At 40.5% G+C, this 8,477-nt stretch overlaps 1 long non-coding RNA gene across 1 annotated transcript; it reads left to right on the top strand.

Moving 5' to 3' along the window:
- Positions 1 to 217: 217 nt before the first annotated feature.
- On the top strand, positions 218 to 3,490 carry LOC143303805 (uncharacterized). Its single transcript, XR_013060468.1, has 2 exons — positions 218 to 1,422; positions 1,484 to 3,490. It is a non-coding gene; the product is annotated as an uncharacterized LOC143303805 (long non-coding RNA).
- The last annotated feature ends 4,987 nt before the right edge of the window (positions 3,491 to 8,477 follow it).

Raw genomic sequence — 8,477 nt, 5'->3', positions numbered from 1 at the left:
GTGCAGTGACGCGTCACTGCTGCGGTGCGCGGCGCCCGATTGACCATCAGAGTCTGCCTTCCTTCATGCGAAGATCCCTGCCGCACGATTTCGGCACCCCCACCCCTCACGCTCAACACACTCCCAACCGTACGATCTCCCTCTCTATCGGGCTGTCTTCTCTTTCCTTCTTCGTTTCTCTTTCTAACAGCAGGCTCAGCTAGCCCGACGAGGTTCCTGCGCTGCCGGGCAAAGTCGCCGAAGCCGAGGTGGCTGCGAGACCGACCAGCGTCCCGTTTCGCCTGAGCGTGTCTATGGGTGGAGCTAGCGACACGCTGGCGTGGTCGTGTCTCGTTTTCTCGTACATCCGACATTCCCCGTTTGCACCGATGCCGTTACAGTGGGGGAAATCGAACAAGCAACATCGTGCGACGTCGCAACGTTCTCGAGCCTTCACCAGCCAGTATTCGTGCCACACAGCCGCTTTCAACGACGAGGATGTTGGAAATGGGCGGCGCTTCGTGGAGGTGGCGCCCTTTGTCGTTGGACCGCGCCACAGGACGCCATTGTCTGTTTGGCGGCGCAGCACCGCGCGGCGTGCGCGACGCACGTCGACGCCCGGCGTCGCGACGCCACTCTTGCACGCAACGCCGTCGCGGCCGTCGTCATCCTCCTGCCTCTTTTCTCTCTGCCTTCAGCTAGCCGCCCGAATTTCTGCGCCGAGAGGTAAGTCGACGATCCGTACGTATGCGCGTGTGTTTGTGCGTCGTTTACATGTTAGTCCTATACAGGTATGTGTGCATATGTGTGAGTTGTGTGCGCGCACGGACGTGAGGATGCGTGAACGAGATTCTCGTATGAACGTGTGTCGCAATTTGCTACTTTATTGCTCCTTTTCCTCCACCCTTCTTTTTTTTCTCGTGTCTCTTTCCTGCCATACATTTTCCTGTCTGTATAACCGTCTTGTACTGTTTACCCCGTCTTCCAACATAGACAAACATTATTCTTTATGTACACCGCTTTTCACAAATATTCGTTACACATTGTTTCTTTTATACATTGCACGAACACATGTGGACTAGAGTTTTTTAACGTAAAGACAACGCGAGGAAGTTTCTTAAACTGGAACTGGTGTCATTCGGAAGTATGCGAGACTGAACAATGTCAGTCTTCGACTGCCACCTATGCACACATGCTTGTACTCGCAAGTTTCCTACCTTCCTCTAATTTCCTACTTCGTGGAATACTGCGTTACAGTTAACCTATTGTACCATCAATATGTGTATTTTACGCATACGTATACCAAAGATTCGTCCATCAAAGAGAAACATTTTAATTTCCTACGTACGTACATTGCACTGCTTTCTTTTATCTCAAACAGTTTCTCTGTATGACAATAATTATTCTGTACTACTGATATTTTGTATAAATCGCCTAACCTATGTAAGTACTTACTGTATCATCCACATTGTATATACTTAATTACATAAGACGTGAACTTCAGATCGTGTCACAAGAAGGCAGCATACACGCGAAATAATTGTTCGGACACGTTCGATCGTATCGCGAAGTCGACATCGTTTTGCCCTAGAACAGGTGACTCCAATTACGGTCCAATTACCTGTGCGTTTAATTCTCGTCCGACGCGACGGTTGAGGCGTTAATTCGAGAGCGTGTACTTCGCAAAAAAAAGGACAAAAGAAAAGAAAAAGAAGCAAGAGAGAGAATCGTTACCAATGACAAGCAACGTGTTAACACCCATACCAAGTATAATGGATCACGACAGAGTGTCGCACATGCATTTCGGATATAAATCTCCAACGATTGTTCCTTCCATTCGGCGACGTACTCGACGCATGAAAAGAAAAAGAGAAAAACAAACGACTCCTATGGTCGTTAATTATTTTCGAGCGCGAGAGATGCATTCTCGTGCGTGTCCCGATTTTTCCTACCAATCATCGTTTCTCGTTTCGACGTTATTCAATGCCGGATGAATGGCCGATTTAATATTAATTATTGTTTATAATGAACAGCATTTTTTCGTGTCACCTTCTCCATCTTCGTTAGTCTGTTGATCTAATTGAATATTTATAATTGTTTACGTTTCGAGCATGACCATGCTTCTCTCTGCGTTCGTCGGATGATAGATATTAAAGTATTCTAATTATACAGAAAGGACAATATAATGAGATATATTGTATTATGCGTATACTGTTATTTTTATTATCTGATAACCACGGAATAATATTGTAGTAAAATTTAATGACAAAATGAAAATACATATGTACTATGTACATAGGTAACTACTATAGTGGTATGCAAGACTTTGGGTAGACAGATTTTTCACTTTATATTCAAAAAGATATATTTTAAGAAACTTTAATTTATATCATATGTCTATGTAACAATACTTTATTTATCGTACTATTTTCTTATATCCAATACTATTTAAATTATTATTATTATCGTCCCAATATTAGTTAACATTCTTCCAGACATTGTTCTTGAAATATGTACGTATAAAGTGAGAAATCTATCTAGCCAGAAAATCTTACACACCATTGTATATATCGTTACGAAAATAAAAATTTAGCAAGGAAAGAAAGCGACAATCTTACAGCAGCTTCTAGAACGACGCAAGAACAATGTATTCGCAACAAGCAGTTTCCACTTCGTTAGTACGAACCTTTCTTTCACGTGCTAAAGAGCAGCACGATATACGGCCGCGACATCGTCTCATGTTTTTTCCTTAAACAGTCGGAGTTTAGCTAAAAAGCCAGCAACCTGCACTCGGCCGATTTTGCCTACACGTGAGTGGTCATACACCGGCCGAACTTTCCGAGGGAAGAACACCGAAGATACACCGCCAAGGACGGCCGATCTCACTAGCGACGCTACTTAATACGTGTACTCGACCGAGTGTGCAATTAATCACCGATCCGTGGGTAATTGGTGCCGGGGCACGGGAATCGATCAGGCCGGAGCATCGACGTGTGCACGGGCCATTCAACGAAAGTTCCGTCACACTATGTCCTGTCCTCCGAGACATCCGGATGAAAGTGTTTCGTTCAGAGGCTACTGCGGGAAAAAAGGGACCGAAGAGTTCAAAAAATAGACTAGGATGTGACGTTTATACTCTCTGTTCAATGAGAAATCCAATGTGTTAGAAGAGGCAAATAAGATCACGTGATCAGATTCTAAAGAAAACTAGGATCAATTTTCAATTTTGGTATTTTACTTGAAGTAGATAGTTACCTCTTAGCAACTGAGTTTAAATATTGTAAAGATTATAATTCATTATATAATAATTATGAAACAATTGTTGGAACATCGTGTAATCAGTTATGCTTATCTCTTATCAATTGGACTCGTTGGACAGAATAAGAACCTGGAAAATGTAACAAAATATAAATTAGAATTAAGCTTAGAATTGAAATTAATCTTATATATAAAAAAAATAAATAAATTGTAATTGCAGAACTAAAAAGGGAATAAATAAACTACCTTTGAATTATTCAATACTAATCCTTCGATCTCATCCATAGATTATCAACAACAGTTATTAACGATACGTTTCGGGAAACTATTTCGCGACTTCCTTAGCATAGAGAAATATTTTCCCAGAAACTTTCAACAATAAAATTATGCAAGCGGAAAAATCTGCTTGCAAGCAAAATTCTCGTATCATTTCACTGATCAAATCGTATCTGACTCGATTACGTACATAGACAGTCTTCTCAGATGAAAGGAGGAAACAGAGTACGAAAAGAGAGAGGAGAAGAGGAAAAGAGAGGAAGATGGACGATTACCAGATATGTAACTAGATTAAAGTAGAACGGGTAGATGGGTAGCGGATAGATACCTATGTATATAATTATGTCTCGACGCTTGAGTGACACTTCTCATTTATTTCGGTCGTTGATCCCACAACTGAGCACCCTCTTTACGCGTGGCTCCCGATTAAAATGCTCCGCGAATACAAGCATGGATCAGACGATTCAAACGATACTTCCGCTTGTACTTCTTCCTCTGAATTGTTTGTAACCGTCCCTATATCAACACAGATACAAAGAACCCCATAATCATCTTTCATTTCTTTTTGCCTCTTCTCGTACAGTTAATTTGTTTCCCAGAAATATTATCCGGGGTCTTTGAAAATGCAGTTTGCCTTTTTAACGAAATACCCATCTTAAGCAAAGTATTTACCATTTGATTCGAAGGATTCCTGTCAACAGGTTGTGAGCTTCTAAGCTTTATCCTATAGGTTTGGGTCCTGAATCTTTAAGAATGCTAAATGGCCATTACCCGCACTGGTTGGCTACAAAAGTGGGTTTCGTTGGAAAATTGGTTAAGTGGGTGAAAAATGACCGGTATAATCCGTATAACAAAATTCTATTCTTATATTTTGGTTTTGTTAATATCGAGCGGTGCTCGACTCACTGATAAATGTTGTTCATGTAAATATCATTTAAATTTGGCTGAATCTTTATGTGTCACATTGTCAATATGGAAGACAATTTGGTTTTTGAAAATATAAAAAAATGTAGTCTTAATATTAAAGTACGTTTCAGTAATAACGAGGAAATCGCTTGATCCCTTGATATCCTTCCTTCTTTCTCGATAAATTTTCTATCAAAGACGCAAATCTTCGTTCAAATCGAACTATATAATGGAACAGAGATCAATAGCATTTGTATCGGTAGGATTAGGTGGCTTCCGTGAAACGTGGGACAATCATATCGTTGTCAGAATTTCGACGCGGCTCTTTCGTCACGCCCCTCGTGTACCGTTCAGCTTATCCAGCGCGTACAATTGGATTTATCAAGTTAAAGTTGAAATCGACGGGAGCCATGCGTTCCTGTTGCAAACGACGACGACACGTACCATTGGGACATCGACTGATGCTCGTGAAACGTGTATGTCAAATATCGGCCGTATCGGATAGTTTAGCTGCGGAAATTCCACTTGACTTCTGACTGAAAGTTTATCTCAAAAGTGTGCCAAATCGATGTTCCATGGGTCAGTTGTCTGTAACGCTTCTCAATTATTGCGTTTACTTCTGTTCACCACTATTCATTATCTCTTTGGTAGAGGAGTTTTTCATAGATGTAATTATTCCTTCTCTGCATTTTTGCGAAGTTTAGAATACTTTGAAAAGCTGAACGACGTGTACTATAAATTGGCAATTAATAATTATTAAAGAGTAATTTTTTAAGATACCGATTTTTACATATATTTTTACATATTTTGTATGAGAAACTATTTGGTGAAAAACATTTAAGATAACGTTCTATCAGATTACATACATGTTACTTTTACTTTTCTACAAAATAAAAATCATAAATCACTATACAGTAGTTCATCTTTAAATATTTCCACCTAATAATCTTGATCGTACGACATCAATCTAAAAAATGGGAAAAATATGATCTAATCATATCTAGCAAATAATTTCTAATCTCCTTCTTTTATAGGCCATAGTTCGTCGTGAACGCCACACCGTATCTTCACCATATTGGCATACGAATTGTCACATTTGCAAATCTCTGGCGGCTGTGTATCGAGTTTTTCAATAAACCGCGAGTCCCGTGGCTCACATTATATATCCGGCGAAATCGGATGGCCGGAGGTCGGAAATGGACAATCTATTGTTTACGCGGATAATCTTATTAATGGTACGTTAATCCCTGTGTCCAGCGGTGTTCAAACAGCCGCGTTGCAGTTCGTTAACTTAATGGTTATTATTAGAATGAAACGCGGCTCGCTCGCGGCCCGACGCAATCCGGATAAGCCGAAAGGCAATAAAGAGAGAATTGTAAATGCTTCGGTTGAAAATGCTGCCAACAATACGAGGGCTGGGACTGGCAACGAGCTTTTCCATTCGCGTTAATCGTTCAAATAATACCCGTGGAATATGAAATTCACCTAGTCGGAAATGCTGATACCCGCCGAGAGTCAAGTTTTCATTCATGACAGCGAGACCGTGCAATGGATCCCCGGAAAAAATATTTCCCAACATCCGTTTTCTACGAGAACCGCCTGCTTTAAATGGCAGCCTCATTTCCTAATTATTAGGCTAATCTCACGGCATGTGAATTCGACATAACAACGTGGCAAATCCTACGAGAAATATGATCCAGTGGCTGGATCGTGATTCGCTGCATGTACTTCCGGTGAGGACACCGGAAGTTCTCGGTGTCACGGGTAGCTGAATATATGGTGGCTTTGCCTGTTCTTTAGTGAATATTTTTGCATGCATCCATGTCATACGATTACAGATATCGGCGAAAAGACTGCAAAGAATAAACTTTGCGCCTTTTTTGTACCTCGATCGAATGGATCAGATAGCAACATATAAGATAAGATAAATTTCTTAAGAAAATACAGGGCACATTGTATTTTGAGAGCCTTGACCCACAGTAACTTCGTCCGAAAGAAACATAGTATATAAATATTTCGCCTAATCTCTCAGTGGTTACATAGAGGGCTAAAAGTGGGCCCACTCGGAGATCAAAAAATGTATCAGATTACCGAAAGACGAGTTTCGAGAAGGGAATCGATAGTAACTGTCGAGGACATTTCGAATGAGAGAGAGAAGATAATCAGATGATTCGCCTTTCTATACTGTAATCTCAATTATTGGCACAATATAAAAACGTATAAATAGTTACAGGTCAATCGGATAATCAAATTTTGCACTTTTCGTATAAATATCATCACTTATTACATATAACATGTTATATGTAGTATACTATAGTTTGTATTACACGGTATATTTTTAAGCTATAAAATTACAAAACTTTCTTAAACCGATTCCTTAAGATTATTTTTCTTTCGTACTCCATATTATTTGGTTAATTTATATCGTTTACCTAGCATCTTGATGTTTAATGGTAAGTTCAGAACTACAATCTGATCAAGCACTAAACTCGTTGATACATAAAGAATAAATTTAGAACATTAATTTTGTTTACCTGATATCACTCGAAAGAAAGATAAATATTCCGACGATTAAAAATTCGAATAAGCAATGCTTGGTCTACTAGCATGTATTGGGTTAGGTGAATCCGCTCTTACACACATAGGCAGATTTAGCGAGGACGGGAACACAAGGCGCGGCATCGAAACGGCAAGTGCATTTCGCGGCAAACGAGCCTCCCGACATCTCGGTGTAATCAGACACCGATGCTGGGGAGTGCTGCAAATGTAATTGAAAACATTCGTGGTGCCTCTGATCCATGCCGCTCCCTTCTCGTTTTTTCTCGTTCTTTCGCCGCGGCGTACGCGCCTCCCCTCTGTCCCGTAATTAAAAGTCGTTTCCCCGTGATTTCTATCCCGTCCCGTTCCCGTTTCGCGTTTTACCTGTGAAACGTTCCTACTACCTGTTCCTCGTCCCAAACGCTCGTTCTCAATGCTCTTTTCACGATTGTGTTACGGCTTTGTGAAAACGCCAACTCGTTATACGTTCTATCCCTTTTTTTAATCAGTGGTAATACTGGCAGAAGATGGGATTCGTCGTTGAGAAGTCGCAGAAAATTGTTTTATCGAATTTTCCTTTTTACACGTGTAGCATGTTAAAGAAAGTTAATGGCGTTTTTACATACGGTTTGGTAGTACGGCTTTGTGGATTAACGAGCTACTTAATGTCGATAGTAACACGCTGGGTCTCGAGGAAAAAGAATGTCGAATAATACCGGCGTATCGATAGGGGAAATATCGTCATGATATTTGTAGTCTGAATATTTTCACATTTTCTAGTGGCTTCAAAAATTTACGAATTTCCTTACTACGAATAAAGGAAACTTCTACGAACGACTATATCTTCATTTAATAAAATATCTAATAGTTAGTCGTCTACATAATAAATAAATGAATTACATCGTCACATATAACTAAAAATATTGGGTCGTAACTACAGATATAAAGTAGACCAAAAATCTGTATCCGGAATAACCACATAATCTAGCAAAAACATAGGAGGAACGATCTATTCGATAGATCTCGTAAGCTTGGAACACTTGCCAAACGCTAAATAGCCATCAAAATAACCATCCACCGCAGTCTGCTTAAACGAAACAACAATAATACAAAAGGCGTATCATTGGTACCTCCAGTGTGCGCGACACAATACACTGGGTACGCGCGTATCCGTGAAATCGTGTAACTTTTCAGAAACGGCCGTAGACCGTGCTCTCGGAGAGGAGCGCGATAATGCGTTTCCAAGTAGCCGAAAGTAGGTGTAAATACGGGCGGATGATTTTTTTCCCTCGGCAATGGAATATTAGGTGAAAGGAGCCGACGAAGGCGGTTCCCTTTATTGCGAATATTCTCAATGGAAGAAGCTTTTTTTTTCCACAAACCCCCTTTGGTGTTTCGTTGTATACCGACGTGTACACACGTGAACGATCGAAGTGAAAGAGGGAAAGAGAAAAGAGGAAAAGAGAAAAGAGAAAAAAAAGGTAGAGAAGATGGAGAAGAGAGGAGAGGAGAAAGGAGAG

The sequence above is a fragment of the Bombus vancouverensis genome, chromosome 2 (genome assembly GCF_051014615.1).
Source record: "Bombus vancouverensis nearcticus chromosome 2, iyBomVanc1_principal, whole genome shotgun sequence".
In the NCBI taxonomy this organism is placed as follows: domain Eukaryota; kingdom Metazoa; phylum Arthropoda; class Insecta; order Hymenoptera; family Apidae; genus Bombus; species Bombus vancouverensis.
This window is presented reverse-complemented; position numbering and strand designations above follow the sequence as displayed.